Genomic DNA, 17,332 nt, shown 5'->3' with positions numbered 1-17,332 from the left:
TGGCGGAGAATTGTCGACAGGGTCAACGCAGTGGGACAGTATCCAAAAACTAGGGATGACATCAGGAAGAGGTGGAACGACCTCCGGGGGAAGGTGCGTTCCGTGGTCTCCAGACACCAGATTGCAGTACAGAGGACTGGCGGTGGACCCTCACCTCCTCCCCCACAACTAACAACATGGGAGGAGCAAGTCTTGGAAATACTGCATCCTGAGACCCTCACAGGAGTAGCAGGAGGACTGGACTCTGGTAAGGCAAATCTTTACTACTTTATCCCCCACCCTACCTGCATGCCATCACATACCCCACCGTTACCCTCACACCCATCACCCCAACAACCCACAGATACCCAACCAACACAACCCACACATCCCAAAAACAAGCCCTCCATGTAACACCAATGCATGGACACCCATCACCAAAGCGTGTCCAGTCAGATACGCACACAGACCCCAAACCAACTATCACACAAGGACCAAGCCAAGAAGGCAAGCACTGGAGTAGAGGGTCACTCACCCATTGCACACAATGGCACATACAGATGTAATAATCATGCCTTTACACCCCTACAGGACCCCTACCCAACGTCACCGGACAGGAGGTGCCAGACATATCCAGTCCCCCCACAGAAGAGACCCACAGTGATGACAGCAGCTGTGCACAACTGGATCAAGATGACCAGCCCGGCCCATTAGGGACCTCTGGACAGTTGGTTCCCCTGACAGAATCACAACCCACCACAGAGCCTCCCCCTCAGGAAACACCAGCACAGCACCCACCCAGCAGGCCCATCCCTCTGTCCCAATGACACGTCAATCAGCACTGTGTCCACCACTATAGGGAACTCAGGCAACCCCACTAACACAGGACGATCAGAGACCTGGGGGCAGTGGCAGTGGGCACACGGTTCAGGGGACAGAGGCACAGGACAACAGGGAAGCTGGGAGGACTGCTGTGCGACAGGGGGAGGACAGGCCCAGGGAACCCATTCTCCACGAGGCCCTCTCCAACATCATGGGAGCTTACCATCATTCCCAGGAGACAATGGCAACGGTACTGGCCAAGTTTCAGGAGACCCAGCGGCTGCAGGAGGAACACTACCTTGGGATCAGGGAGGACTTGAAGTCCATTAACAACACCCTGGTCACCATTGCAGGGGTGCTGCAAAACCTTGTCAACACCAGGAGGGACACAGTGGCACAACAAGGGGCCCCTGACACTAGCCTGGACAATGAACAGCCCTCCACCTCCGCCGGCGCAAATGGACAGGAGGCACCGCCACAGGAACATGACACCAGCACCCCACCCACTGTAGATGGAGAACCACCCCTCAAACAGTCCCTGAGATCCAGGAACAAGGCAGAGAACAGACCCCCACCAGGAAATGAGACCCTCCTGAATGTCACCCTTCTGTCCCACTTTGTCAGCCTGTCCCTCCTTAAACTGCCATTGCTCCACTTCCTATGCCCCTTTGGACAATGCACCTGTTAAATAAATTGACTGGACTCTGCCATGGACATTCCTCCACCATCCCCCCAGCCCATTTTACAACCCCCTCCACTTATTAGCACAGAAATAAAACACTTCAATCACAAAACAATCTGGAGTCAGTATGTGCTTTCACAAATGTGTAATTGCAATAACCATGGAATATAGCAATGTCAATTTACTTGTGCAAATAACGATGTAACACAGCTGTAGGCCAGGAGGAAATGTAGCAAAGGGCACAAAGTGGGACCCACATCTGTGAAATGGAAAGGCAAAGTGACAAGTCAGGGTCCATACACTGAGTGAAAATGACAGACTTATGCTAGCTCCAACAATCGTATGAGATGTGGGAGACAGTGACCTCTTCTTACCTGTGTCTCATTGGAAGTATTGCATGATTATGTTGTTTCGGTTGTCGATATCCTCTTTTTCTGCCTCCACTTCTTCACTGTCCACAGGCTCCACAGCTGCCACAAGACCACCAGCTGGCCCATCGTCCTGCAGAAAAGGCACCTGCCATCGCAAAGCCAGGTTGTGCAGCATACAGCAGGCCACAATGATCTGGCGCACCTTCTTTGGTGAGTAGTATAGGGAACCACCTGTCATATGGAGGCACCGGAATCTGGCCTTCAGGAGGCCGAAGGTGCGTTCGATCACCCTCCAAGTTTGCCCATGTGCCTCATTGTAGCGTTCCTCTGCCCTTGTCCTGGCATTCCTCCCTGGGATCAGTAGCCATGACAGGTTGGGGTAACCAGAGTCACCTGCAAATATCGAGGGACAAGTGTTAGACACACACTAACCCTTAGGGACAACCCCATACCAAGACACCTATTCACACTGTATTGGGTCCTTGGCCTCACCTATTAGCCACACACAGTTCATCTGGAGTTGCCCCATCACATAAGGGATGCTGCTATTCCTCAAAATGTAAGCATCATGCACTGAGCCAGGAAACTTGGCATTCACATGGGAGATGTACTGGTCTGCCAAACACACCATCTGCACATTCATCGAATGGTAGCTATTCCGGTTTCTGTACACCTGTTCACTCCTGCGTGGGGGTACTAATGCCACATGTGTCCCATCAATGGCAGCAATGACGTTGAGGATATGTCCCAGGGCATAGAAGTCACCTTTCACTGTGGGCAAATCCTCCACCTGAGGGAACACGATGTAGCTGCACATGTGTTTCAGCAGGGCAGACAACACTCTGGACAACATGTTAGAGAACATTGGGTGGGACATCCCTGATGCAATGGCCCCTGTTGTGTGAAAGGAACCACTTGCCAGGAAATGGAGTACTGACAGGACCTGCACTAGAGGGGGTATCTCTGGGGGATGGTGGATAGCTGACATCTGGTCTGGCTCCAACTGGGCACACAGTTCCTGGATTGTTGTACGATAAAGTCTGTATGTGACATGATGTGTCTCTCTTCCATTGTCGACAGGTCCACCAGGGGTCTGAACACTGGAGGATGCCGCCATCTCTTCAGCTGCCCCAGCAGACGTGCTCTATGGAGGAAAACAGCGAGCAGAGAGTCAGCCAACACTGAGGTATCACAAAACGTTATTTGCAGAAATTTATTAATCTGCAATGTGCCTGTAACTGTGTGTATTCCAGGCCTAGATAGGTGTGATGCAGTTATTATTAATGCCATGTGACCTGTAAGGGGGGATATGAGGTAACTGTACTGGCGTAGTACACCGTCGCGGTGGGCGGTCGAAGACCGCGGAGCAATTCAGCATTGGTTAACATTGGGCCCTATGGGTCTGAGGAGCCAATGACGATGTACGCCGGCGGTGACGGTACGCACCGCTGCGGACGTGACCGCCATTTTCTGTCTGTTCACTCAATTGATACCTGACCTTCAACAGGAGAGGAGCTACACTGCAAGTGCTGCTGTGACCTGTGTCTGGAAGCGATGATGGCTACAGTGTCTGGGGAATGGGCCCCTGCCTTCACTTTGGAGGAGTTGGAGAAACTAGTGGATGGGGTCCTCCCCAGAACACGCAACTGTACGGTCCTCCAGACAAACAGGTGAGTACACTGCGAGCATGCTGAATGGGCAATTCCTGCTTTGAGTGGTGTGGCTGGAAGATCAATGGTGGGGGGGTTGAGGCCTACATGTGCGGATGGTGAGTGTATGTGCGTCATGGCATGAGTGGGAACTGGTGGGCTATGAGTATGATGGTCCGGCCAGGTGAGTAATGTCCTTTCACCCTGTACCATTCCCCTAGGTCAGCACCCACCTGAAGAAGAAGGCTATTTTGTGTGCCATTGCAAAGGATTTCCGGGCCCTGGGGGTCTACCACAGACGGAGCACCCACTGCCATAAAAGATGGGAGGACCTGCACCGCTGGAGCAAGAAGACAGCGGAGGCCCAGCTGGGGATGGCCTCTCTACGTGGGAGGGATGCCCGTCGCACCATGAATCCCCTGATGTTCCGGATCCTGGCTGTGGCCTATCCGGAGTTGGATGGGCGCTTGAGGGCATCACAGCAGCCACAAGGGGGTGAGTACACTGTCATTCAGCTGACTCTGCGCGCATTACGAGATGTCTGGGCGGGGGAGGTGGGCAGTGGGTTCCCCTAGGTCAGGGCGATCTTGGTAGGCAAGGTCCCTTGTGAGGCAGGCTACGTGGCACCCCAACCCCACTAGTGGTAAGAGCCACCTACACCTAGTCAGGCTCCTCTGACTTCCAGGTGTGCAGGAATTGGGCTTAGGCCTCGTACCCTATGGGCATGTGAAAAATCGAGGAACTATAAGTGCATGGCGTAGAGCAGACGGCTGCCCACTGTCTGTTTTGTCCGCCAACGGTAGTGGTGTTGCATGCACTGAACATGTCTATCTTCTGTATCCCCCCCTTATTGTGGTCTCCCTGTTCTTGTGTGCAATAGCATTATCAGGCGGAGGAGCATTGGCACCAGAGCAGAAGGGAGCGGCATCCCACTTGGCCCTGGAGGGTGAAGCTACAGAGTCTGAAGCCACCAGCGGGACGGAGGGCGAGGGGAGCTCCACGGCAGGGACAGGAGCAGAGACCAGCGACAGCGACTCCTCCTCTGATGAGAGCTCCCTTGCGGTGGCGGGCCCCTCTGTGCCCAACCCATCAACAGGTACAGCCGCCACCCTCCCCTACCAGCACCGCCCTCCCAGCAGCCCCTCAGCGTCTGTCCCATGCCCGATCACCCAGAAGGGTGGGCATCTCCTTCGCCCCAGGCACCTCAGGCCCTGCCCCAGTCATCCCTGCTGCCCTCAGTGAGGAGGCTATTGACCTCCTGAGATCCCTCACTGTTGGGTAGTCTACCATTCTGAATGCCATCCAGGGTGTTGAGAGGCATTTGCAACAAAAAAATGCATACCTGGAGGGCATTCATTCTGGCCAGGCAGCCCAACAGACAGCATTTCAGGCTCTGGCCTCAGCACTGATGGCAGCCATTGTCCCTGTGTCCAGCCTCCCCCGCCAACCTCCTCCACCCAGACCCAATCCCCTGTACTTCTGCCTATCCCAAGCACACCATAAGACCAGCATGCACACACACCAACACACAAGAGTGGCTCAGGCAAACATAAGCACCACACATCCCACAGGCACTCACACAAGCAACATACCCATGCACACATACCAACATCCCCCTCCTCCACGTCTCCCTCCTCCCTCCCAGTCTTGTCTCCACTCGCACCTGCATGCACTACATCCTCAGCCACTACCTCCATCACCAGCACGCCCATCACCACACACTGCTCACGTGCAATCAGCACCCTCACTACCATTCACTCATCCCCAGTGTCCTCTACCAGTGTGTCTGTGAGCCCTCCTCCCAAAGTACACAAGCGCAGGCACACACCCACCCAACAGCCATCCACCTCACAACAGCCTCCAGCCCATGCACCTTCACCCAAATTCAGCAGACGTACACTTCCTACAACCACTACCTCTTCCTCCACTCCCAAACCCCCTACATCTACCCGTCCCAGAGTGTCTAAAAAACGTTTCCTGGCTAATATTGACCTCTTTCCTACACCTCCCCCCGTCCTTCCCCTTGGGCCAGGCTTTCCGGGTCCCAGCCCAGCACCTCAGCCACCACATCCCCAGGCACAGTGGTGCCAGCAACTGTGGGGTCATGGAGTGCGCCAACCGTCAGGGCTGCCCGTGTGCCACGTAGCGAGGGCAAGGACATTCTGCCACCTGCCAAGGTGAAAAAGGTGCCTATATCCGGGAGTGAGAAGCCAAAACCACCAGCCACCAAGGGGTCAGCTAAAACAAAAGGGGATAGTGGCAAGACAACTGCACCACCATCAAAGGTGGGGAAGGGCCAAAAACAGAAGGGCAGGGCATGGCGGCACAGACTGAGGGACCTGTGTCACACCTTCTGTCCACGTCCACGCCAACCTGTACGGCGGCGAACACCGCTACCTGCACTGCCACCTGCACCGCCACCTGCACAGCCTCCGGCACGTCTACAGTCGCTGCGGCAGTCCCCAGCCTCTTCCCCGGTGGGCAGCCGTCCGAGGCTGCAGGAGACAACCTGATTTTTCCCTCAGCAGATGCTGACACATGCCCCGCCCCCAGCCCCGCCGCCACAGACCCCGCCGCCATCACAGACCCTGCCGCCAGCACCGCCACCACCGCCACCACAGACACCGCCACCAGCACCGCCACCACAGACACCGCCGCAAGCACTGCCAGCGGCCCCGTGACGTCCTCGGACAGTAGCACCACCGCTGGCATGCCTACCATCCCCAGTGGTCAGTTGTCCGAGGCTGGTGGAGAGTTCCAGGACCCTGGGCAGCTTCCATGAAGCATTACTGTCATCACTGTTGGCACCTGCAGGTGGAATGCGAAGCCGCAGCAGTGTGAGGTATGTCGCTGACTCCATGGCGTATCATGCTACCTGTACCTCACCAATGTAGTGCCACGCACACACAGGTGTGTGAAGTGTACCGGCCACACTGCACGTCGAGCACTCTGGGCACAAGGCCCCCTCCAGAACCAGTGGAGAGATATATCCACTACCTCAGTCCTTGGCAGGATGAAGCACTCTGGGTACCATGCACTCTCCAGAACCAGTGGAGAGATACATCCACTACCTCAGTCCTTGGCAGGATGAAGCACTCTGGGCACCAGGCCCCCTCCAGAACCAGTGGAGACTGTTATCCACTTGAGAGACTGTGGCTTTGCACTCCCCAGGATAAAGCAGTGGGCAAACCACCCACTGGAGAGACTTGAGAGACTGTGGCTTTGCACTCCCCAGGATAAAGCAGTGGGCAAACCACCCACTTCAGAGACTTGCAAGACTGTGGCTTTGCACTCCCCAAGATAAAGCAGTGGCCAAACCACCTACTGGAGAGACTTGAGAGACTGTGGCTTTGTACTCCCCAGGATGCAGCAGTGGGCATGGAGCCCCCTCGTGCAGCAGTGGTGTTGTGCGTTCATCTGGCTGAGGTGCCCCCCTCCCCCTGAGGTGCCAGTTTCATTTCGATATGATGCCCCTCCAGTGTTCTCTCCGTTTCCAGTCAGGTATCTAGTGTGGGCTTCGCCGATGCATTTTGGGCCCAGTGGTCCACGGACAATGATTGGTGCACTATCCGGACTTGTGTAGTTGGTGTACATAATTGTGTTTACTGGATTTTGAACTTTGATAATGAGATAGCACGATTACATTTGTTCAAATAATTTCCTTTTGTCCTTGTGTTCTTCCATGTGTAATGTTGCTGCATGTATTTGTGTGTATGGTGTTGTGGGTGAGGGTGAGGGTGGGGGTAGGGGTGTTGCGTGTTGCATGTGTGTGTTACTCTCTTTTCCCTCCCCCCTGTGTTGTAGGTGCAGTACTCACCGTGGTCATCGCTGCCGTCTTTGGTGCTCCTGATAGAAGAGAAGGAAGACCAGCATTGGCAGTATCTGCAATTTGGGCTCCATGGCGTCCTGGTTCCTCGTGGTGTGTGGAGAGGTGAGTGTTTTCCCTCGGATAGGCCTGCGGATAGGCCTTTTGTGATACAGTGGGCGGTACATTGTCTTCCACCTGTTTATTGGCAGTTACCGCCGCAGTGTTTGTTTCTACTGCCGTGGCAGTCGGAGTGTTAAAGTGGCTGTCTATGTTGGCGGTTTCCGCCATGGTCATGATTCCATGGGCCGTATTTATACTCTGGTTGCGCCGAATTTGCGTTGTTTTTTTCGACGCAAATTCGACGCTAAACTAACGCCAACTAACGCCATATTTATACTATGGCGTTAGACGCTTCGGGCGCCAAAGTGCCCGGAGTGTGCGTCATTTTTTAGCGTGAACCCCTTCCTTGCGTTAATGATATGCAAGGGAGGCGTTCCCGTCTTAAAAAATGACTCCCAGGCCTTTACGTGGTATTTATACTCCCGGGCAAAAATGACACCCGGGAGTGGGCGTGGCCAAAAACGGCGCATTTGCGCCGCTTTTTAACGCCTGGGTCAGGCATGGCGTTAAGGGACAAGTGGGCTCAAAATGAGCCCAGAGTGCCCTTCCCTGCCCCCAGGGACCCCCCCTGCCACCCTTGGCCACCCCAGGAGGACACCCAAGGACGGAGGGACCCATCCCATGGACATTAAGGTAAGTTCAGGTAAGTTTTTTATTTTTTGTGGCATAGGGGGGCCTGATTTGTGCCCCCCTACATGCCACTATGCCCAATGACCATGCCCAGGGGACAGAAGTCCCCTGGGCATGGCCTTTGGGCAAGGGGGCATGACTCCTATCTTTACAATGATAGGAGTCATGTTGATGGGGGATGGGCGTCGAAAAAAAATGGCGCAAGTCGGGTTACGACGATTTTTTCGACGTAACCTGACTTGCCCCATTTTAAGACGCCCATACGCCATTTTCCCCCTACGCCGGCGCTGTCTGGTGTACGTGGCTTTTTTCCACGCAAACCAGGCAGCGCCGGTCTGCTTGCGCCGGCTAACGCCATTCCATAAATACGGCGCCCGCATGGCGCTTCAGAATGGCGTTAGACGGCGCAAAATTTTTTGACGCTAAACTGCGTTAGCGCAGTTTAGCGTCAAAAAGTATAAATATGGGCCCATATTTTTTCCACCGGACTGTTTGCGGTATTACCGCCGCTTTAACACCGACCGCCAAGGTTGTAATGATGGCCTTGGCGAGGACAGATAAATGGATGAATGGCTCCATTAGCATATGTTTCCCCATTGACAAATACTCTGCAATAGTACCTTGTCACACTTTTTACTACTGCAAAGGCGAGGTTATGCAAATTTCCTTTAAAACAGAAATGAGGAAGACAGTTACAATTTGTATTATATTGGCATTTCAATAGCACTTTACTAACCCTTCTGTCTGAAGGAGGTGTTATATAAATATTTGTGACAGAATATAAATGTCAACAAGATTTATTTTCTTAGCACCTTGAAACCATTCTTAAAATAAGATACTATTAAACAGAATCTTTAATGAAAAATGTTATATTCTGTCATCAGGTTCTGTAAATTATTTTATTTAATGGCCCATATCTCCATGTCAATGCGCTCTTTTCTCATTCCAGATAATTGTTGCCTTTCGCAAAGTGTCCTGTGGGTGCTGTAGGAACTGTTGCACTGTAAAGTGCATGTCACATTTTCCTTCGCTATCTCTCACTCCTTTTCACCTCAAATGTATGCATAAGAGCAGCAAAACCACGCAGTAAGAGCACAAATGTTATCATCAGATGCAACATATATGAAAACCTTGGGTGTTAAGCTGGTCCTAATAACTATACAGTGATAGGATTTGTAGAAATGGCAAAATAATGAAGTAATACTATCTTTAAAAGTGTCACACTATGCAGCATAGTTTGCTTTTTACTGCTGCATAATTTAGACAGTGCTGCCACATAATTCCAGAGGCCCTGACCATTGGCAATAACTACTTGTAAATGTAATTTCAGGCACCTTAAATGAATAATAAATGCAAGATAAACTAGTGTGTGGGTAATGCATTGTTCTAAGAGTAAAGCTCAATTGGTTAATATGGAAATGGACAAACCAACAAATTAGCAGGACGAGCTCAGTCAGAGCTGAGCCAAAGGGCTGGCTTGGCTCTCACAGCCTGTGCACAAGCAGAGCCCTGAAAATGTTTACCATGAAATTCATACACTGAACATCACTTAATATATAATAAGGTCTCTTCAACATTCAAAAAAATGTATTTCTTTGACATGTGGAAGTTTTGACATTAATATGTCACATTATAGCACTGCACTGACAAGTATTTATTAAAAGTGATAGTTTTTAAGCATGTACTTGGAACCACTCCTGTCCTGACCAGTTGTCATGTCAATCCTTTATGCAACCCACATTCTTATAAATAGAGCAACATTATAGTATATTAAACGAAACAGAATAGATTGTGTACAGCTGGTACTCTGAACTCATGTATATAAAGGTGCGTTCATATGCAATATTGAATAAAAGGAAGATGGGTAAAATAAAACATTTGCCTAGGATCACAGAATTTGGTCAAGAGGGGAAACCATCACTTTGTTCAGATCAGCTACTAAATTGGTATTTATTTGCCTTTCCTTTTTACCTCAATGTTAATGTTTTGTTTTACCTTTTTGTGCATGAGGGTAGAGGGAGGGTGGTAGGCAGAAACCATATGAAAGCGCAGCTTGTACTAGGCTTGAGGTTCCAATGAGACCACGGTCTGAGCCAGGGTTCAGATTCAAGCCTCTTTGGGCTTTCAGTGGCTCACACACCGCTAGGTTAATGTGATTACTTAAGATATTTGTATGTATAATAATCAGTTGCTGCACTGGGGACTAGTGAATTGTGTGTCTGAGGTCCCAGCCTGGGAGTGAAAGCAATGTAAATACGTAGGGTAATTTAAAAATGTATTACTGGCTGCACACAGTTGAAGATAGACTGCCAGAAAATATGCAGAAAGAATCAATGGGAAATGTACTAACTTTTTTCATCAGGTTTGCAGCCAAAAAAGTGATGCAAACCCGGGAGAAAGTGTTGTGCTGGAATTTACTTTCCAATACACATCCTAATATGCATTGGAACATTACCTAACATAAAGTAAAGTAGATCTAAGCATTACTTTGCGGCAAGGGTATGTTCCATGGGTTGTACATGGGCATGCTCATAAGCCTTACTTACTAAAAAAAAAGTAGATAGGACTGTGTGCCAAAAGTTTACACCTCCCTGATTCAGGCATAAAGAATGAGTAAAGTTTTCTTTTCTGTAAACTTTTGAAACTTTACGCATGTACCACACTTTATTCCATAACTGTGTTAAAGCATAGTTTTTGTACAGAAGGGGACCCTTACACTGCAAAAACCTATGCTTAACATCACACATATGCACACCCATGCACTAAAGAGCATGGCTGTGTGCATTGGTGGAAGGCAACTACATTTACACCAGCACTGAGAGAAATAAATCCAGCATCATACATTAGTAGAAATATTTACTCTACTATTGGTGCGGGAAAGCAACTTTGGTTACTGTGCTGCCTTGTATCAAAAGTTACAAATTTGCGTCTCAATATTGAAATTCTTAAAGTGCTTTCCAGGACTGGTAACAGCCTTAGAATGCCTTTCAAAAAGAATACCTCTCTGACACCAGGAAGCTTCAAATGATTCTATGAATTAAAGTCTGCACTGGTTCCAAAGAAGACCCTAGATTTATTTATTAACCAAGCATCACTGACACTCATCTTGTTCTGCATATTTCACTACACTGAATTTCTGTGAGCATCTCTCAAGATGGTGCACCACTTCCCATTGTTTCAAACATCTCACAACATTCTCATGCATATTTCAGGTCATGTTTCACTGCATTTCCAGATATTTCGTTTGTAAGCACTAATACGTCCCGCAGATTATACAGGAAACTTTTGAAGTTTTTGAAATGTGTTTTATATTTTGTGGTGCGTTAAGAGCACACAGTGCCTTGATCTCCACTTTGCAACCACAAGAGAGCAAGCAATACACTTCTACTGTGTGTGGTAGTATCCTCACTCCCCCTCCACCTGCTGTGCAATGCTAATGAAAATGGCAGCAGAGTTATATGTTTGACCATGATTACACAGATTTTCAAAAGAAAGGCTGACAATAATAAACATTTTTCCTGACTCCACATTGCCTACAGCCCTGCAGTTATCCGTGGGTAGGTTCTGATGAAAATACCATGCGATTGCCCTCATGGACAAACACCACTTTTGGGAGTCCTGTGCAAATCGTAATGCAGTGCTTTTTACATAATACTTTTATTAACAAAAGGAGAACCTGGGATTAGAAATCTTATCATTCTTTGACTAAAACATACACACAGTACCACATTTAATAGTGTAGTGCTGTCTGCCAACACAGTTGAATTGCCAACTTGAAGTTTTGTCAAGGTCTTTTTAATAGCATTGTTTCTAAGTACTTTCGTTTTTTGACAAGCAGATTATTAAGCTTCTTCTAGGGGCCTGGGTTAGTAAATGGTTACTTAATATTTTATACTGTAATAAACTGGGTTTTTGATTGTGTGGGTTGAAAATCTTTCTCCAGCAACAACCACAATCTTGGTCAGGGTGAACCACAAAAGTCACAAGATTAACCTGTGCTCAACCCTCTGATAGCTTGGCACAAAACAGCTAGGCTTAACCTAGAGACATTGTGTTAAGTATTTGTGTAGCACATAAATAGTAATGAAATGAAAACATCACTCAAGAAAAAACGCACACATATTTAGAAAATAGGGTAAAATGTAATGAATAAAATGAGATCACAATGACAAACATCCTATCTTTAGTATCAGAGATATGCAATTCTAAAGGTTGAAGTAAATGTAGCACAACTAGCAGAAAGCTCTTACTGTGGTTATCTGGTCGCTCTACCAGGACCAAGTCACAAGTTCAGAACAGCCACAAAAGAGTGGGAGCTAGATACAGGGACCAGGTTAGTCCAGCTAAAAAATATTGCCTTCTCAGAGTTCTGCGTCCAGAGATCCAAACTTCAGAATTTCTCTGGAGGAGCTCAACTAAGGCCAGCCAAGGGTCAGGGAGCTGGGAGGCATATTTTGGGGATTAGGAACTCACTACAGCAGAGGCCAGTGGGGCGCAGGCAGGTCCAGTTGCAGGTCCAGGCAGGTCCAGTTGCAGGCACAGGCAGGTCCAGATGCAGACACAGGCAGGTCCAGTTGCAGTATGTCAGCTGGGAAGTTGCAGGGAGGCTTCTGGAACTTGTTGTGTCCCTGTAGCTCAGAACAAGGCAACCACCTGACCATTAGAGTCACTCTAGTAGACCTGGTTTCAAGGAGCTGGTCCTCCAGCGAGAACTGCTCTATTGCTTTAGGCAGTCCACTGGTGATCAAGCAGGCCTTAAGCAGTAGAGCAGTCCTCTGAGAAACGAGGCAGACCTCAAGCAGCAGGGCAGTCCCATGGAATACAAAGAAGTCCTTCTGTAGTCTTTCACAGGTCAAGGAGTGTACGGAAGAGTTGGACTGAGGATTCAATATTTATATTTGGTGCCAACCTTTGAAATGGGAGAAACTTATAGACATCTCCCACATGAGCTTCTGGAATTTCCTTCCTTGCCCTGCCCAGGCTGCAAGGGGTGATAATCAACTGGTGTCAAGTTCTTTGTGAGTGTCCTGAGGCAGCCTCTTTGAAATGTAAAAGGGCCAGGGAACAGCTCTGCTCCTCCCATCTTGCCAACACCTAATCCTCATTTGCCTCACTATCTGGGAAGAATACACAAAGTCCAACTGCCAATTATACCCAGTTATATGACCCAGGGCACAGGCACCAACGGCTAGGACAAGAAAATACCAGCTTTCTAAAAATGTCATTTTCAGAATTGTGACTTAAACTCCAACTTTACCATTAAAGAGTTTTAAACTCTTTAGATACCAAATTTGATCTTCCTACCTGTTCCCAAATGAAAGTTATCAGTTATTAAATGTAATAATGTAACTCAGAGACAGGGAGAGGCAGGCCTTGCAGTAGTGAAAGATGAATGTAAGTGTTTTTCACTGCCAGGACATGTAAAACTTAAAGGCACATGGGCAACATTTTAAATACACTGCAACCTGCCCCATGGGTTGCTTAGGGTCTACCCTAAGGGTGAAGTATATGTATTAAAAATATAGGCTTAGAGGAGGTGGGGCCAGCCAACATGGCCGACAGGTCGTGAAGCCCGGAGGGTCCGTGACCACCCGCGCCTACGGACCCCCTTTCGATGCAGTCTGGGGGGAGCCGTGGGCCAAACGGGCTCCCCGAAGATGCAGTGAGCCCAGGGAGTCAATCGGGCTTGCTGCAGCGCCCTGGAAGTTGGTTGGTGTCTGTGCTTCTGCGGACAGCCTGGAGCGAGCTGTGGGTGGAAAGCTGGCCAACCGCGTACCGGGGGGAGTCCCCGGATGAGGTGAGGGAGCCCCCCCAAGTGTGTGGTGCAGTGGGAGATGGCGGAGATGTGGCCGGGGGTGGAGGGCCACCTTGGTTTATACAAGCAGTCACACGAGTGGAGAAGCGCAGCCGCATTTTCATTGTGGAGCATTTTGGGCTGCCCCGGCGCAGCGCATCGGCCATGAGCCGTGAGGAGGACCTCTGTTGGGTGGGCTGAACACCCCCCCACATGGACACGCGGGGTGGAGGCGGAGGGGCTAGGTTGCTCTTCTTGGGGCCTGCCTGTCCTAGATGCCTGACCCTAAGATGGTGCCTGGTGACCATCTACATGGAACTTTCCTGAAGCAGGCCAGCCATGAGCACGTGTAGGAGGATTGATGCACCGGTCTCTACCCTGGGATTTGGTTTTTGGTTTTGTATGTCCACTGGCTCTTTTTTTACAGTGAGAGATATGTCCTAGCGATTGGCAGCTGGGAGCTAACAAAAGGAGCTACATTTATTATAGGCACAAAGAGCACTGCGGGGAGTGAGATCTGCAGGGTGCTTATGCCTCGGAAGAAACTACAATCTACTAGGGTCTCTGATTTTTTCACTCCGGCCAAAGGGGAGACTCCTGTGCCGCAGAGACCCAGCAAAATGGCGCTCACTATGGATGATCTTTTGGCCTCCCTCCGCACCTTTAAGGCGGAATTGCGAGAGGAGCTCACGGCGGACTTGAAGTCAGCACTGAGGCGCTTCAATCCGACGTAACTAGTCACATGACCTCTCTCCAGGCAGATGTGGACTCGGTGGGGACCTGCATGTTAGACCTTGAAACCTAGGTCCAAGAGATAAAACAAGCCCGTTGGAGCAGGAGGTTTCGCAACTTAAATTGCAACTCCAGCTATTAATTCTTAAATGCGAGAACTTGGAAAAATCGCTCTCGACGAGACAACATTAGAGTGCAGGGGCTGGAGGAGGGCAGTGAGGGCCCAGACTTGGAGGCATTTGTGGTGGGTCTCTTCTTGCGGCTTTTGGGCACTGATCATCCCAAAGTCCAGATCGAAAGGGTGCACAGGGTGAGGAATCGTCCCACCATTGGAAATAAGAGACCCTGGGATATTCTGGTGAAATTGAGCTCCTTTAAGGTTAAAGAGCGCATACTCCAGAAGGCAAGGCGTCAAGACGCTGTGTCTTTTCAAGGTGCTCAATGTAGGTTGTTTCAGGACATTGCTCCAACCACACTGCTACGACGAAAGCGCTTTCGTGTGATTACCGATGAGTTGAATGCGCTGAACATTCGGTGGACATTTCCATTTGGCATTGCTTTTGAACTTAACAACAAGCCGTATCACATTGTGAAATGCGGAGAGGCGGCGGCCGTGTTGGGTCTCCAGGAGAAAGGTGTAGATAATGGCATTGCGAGGCAGGAGGAGGCGTACCGTCCTGAACCATCTGTCATGTTTCCGGAAAGAGACGATTGGAGACTCCTGCTGCTGCGGTGGAGGGCTTCTAAGGAGTAGTTTGTGATCCTCTTAACCGCTTGGGGGGTTTCGGGGGTGAGACATTATCTGTTTTCTGCGATAGGCAGTGTTGGTCTATTCTGTCATGGGGGGGGCATGTTGGTACTAGATAGGCTGGCAATCTGCTGGTGGTCCGAACTTTTTTGGGACGGTTCTCTTGTTGCTCCTTCTAGGGCAATGAAGGGAAAATTTGTTCCACACATCATGTGAGCTTCTCTCAGGGGTCTGTAGGGGGGTGGAAACGAATGGATACCCTCTCCAGATCATGAAGACTTTGCAGAGTTTTCTGTGACCCTGTGAGAGACTTTTAGGCGTTCTGATATCATGTTTAGAGTTCTTCAGGTTGTTGTTTGATTATTGTTTTTTGTCCCTATTCCTTTTGTTAGAATGGTGGGAGGAGGGGGGAGGAGAAGAAGGGGTGAGGGAGGGAGATGGAGTACTTTGGTCTCAAGAGGACGTGATCAGTTAGAAGTACACATAGGCGAGCACCTCCTAGCTAATTTGGTGTAATGGTACACTTTTTAAACTGGAATGTTAAGGGGTTGAACTCGCCCAATAAGCGATCACAATTACAGAAATTCTTTGATGATCACCAATACGACATAGTGGCATTGCAGGAAACACATCTCAAGAAAGATGACAGCCACAGGTTGCAGCATAAATACTACCCGCAGATTTTTACGGCGTCCGCGATAACAAAACACTGTGGGGTGGCCTTAGAGATGCACTGCGGTGAGCTATTAAGGAGTTTTTTTCAGAATAATTACCAAGAGGATGCCCCTCTTCCTATCATTTGGGATGCATTCAAAGCTGTCATTCGGGGCACTTGTATCTCCTTAGCGACGTCATTGTATTGGTTAAAGGCTGAAGAGCGATTGGGTTTGGAGGAGGCATTGCGGGAGGCTGAGTGGGTACACAAGCTTTCTTCCACTTGGCAGAGTCAGAGGAATGTAACATCCATAAAGGGTAAACTACAGTCTATTTATATGAATAGGGCAGAGATGGCACTACTAGGTCTCCAGAGGTCTCACTGTGATGGGGGGAACAAAATTGGTTCCCTCTTGGCTAGGCAATCGCGGGTTAAGCAATCCAAGGGTTATATTGCGCAAGTATGGGATGACACAGGGGAATACCATTCAGAAGAGGAGAAAGCGCGAGGGTTCAGGAACTTCTATACCCACTTGTATACCTCAGACAACCCAATTTTTTGACTTGTCGAGGGGTCCAGGCAAGGTTGCCCGCTTTCTCCGTTGCTATTTGCGCTAAGCATGGAACTTCTAGCGGCCCGGATAAGGGCAGATCTAAGCGTTCAAGGCATTCAATTTGGCTCCGATCAACACTAGATTTCTCTGTTTGCCGATGATATTCTACTTCTTATCACTAATCCATGCCAAACTCTTCGAGCTGTGTTGGAGGAGCTGAGTCTTTTTGAGCAGGTAGCAAGCTTTAAAGTGAATAAAGGGAAATCCTATATTCTTAACCTAACGGTTCCTGCTGCAGAAATGAATGTGGTGGCCTCCGCGGCTCCATTTGCCCTGGCTAAAAAAGACATCTTGTACCTGGGAGTTCAGCTCATTCTTAGGGTGACAGACCTCCTTACGGCAAATTATCCGCCCTTCCTTAAGACATTGCAAACTGATTTTAAGAGATGCTCCATCCTGTGGCACTCTTGGCTAGGCCTCATTAACATTTTTAAGATGACGGTTCTCCCACGGTTGATATATTTGTTCCAAAGTCTACCTATTGATATTCCCCAAGATTATTCTACTGAACTGCGCAAGTTGTGTACTCAGTTTATCTGGCAGAACACGAGAGCTCAGCTCTCTAACAAATTACTAACACGTCCCAGGGATAAGGGAGGGTTCGCTCTTCCAGACGTTCTTCTATATTATAGAGCATCACAGCCCCGGGTTATCGCGGAGTGGTCTCTTCGAGAATCAGATAAACTTTGGCTGCATATGGATAGGGCGGTGACGGGGCGGACATTGTGG

This window comes from Pleurodeles waltl, chromosome 2_2 (assembly GCF_031143425.1).
Source record: "Pleurodeles waltl isolate 20211129_DDA chromosome 2_2, aPleWal1.hap1.20221129, whole genome shotgun sequence".
Taxonomy (NCBI): Eukaryota; Metazoa; Chordata; class Amphibia; order Caudata; family Salamandridae; genus Pleurodeles; species Pleurodeles waltl.
This window is presented reverse-complemented; position numbering follows the sequence as displayed.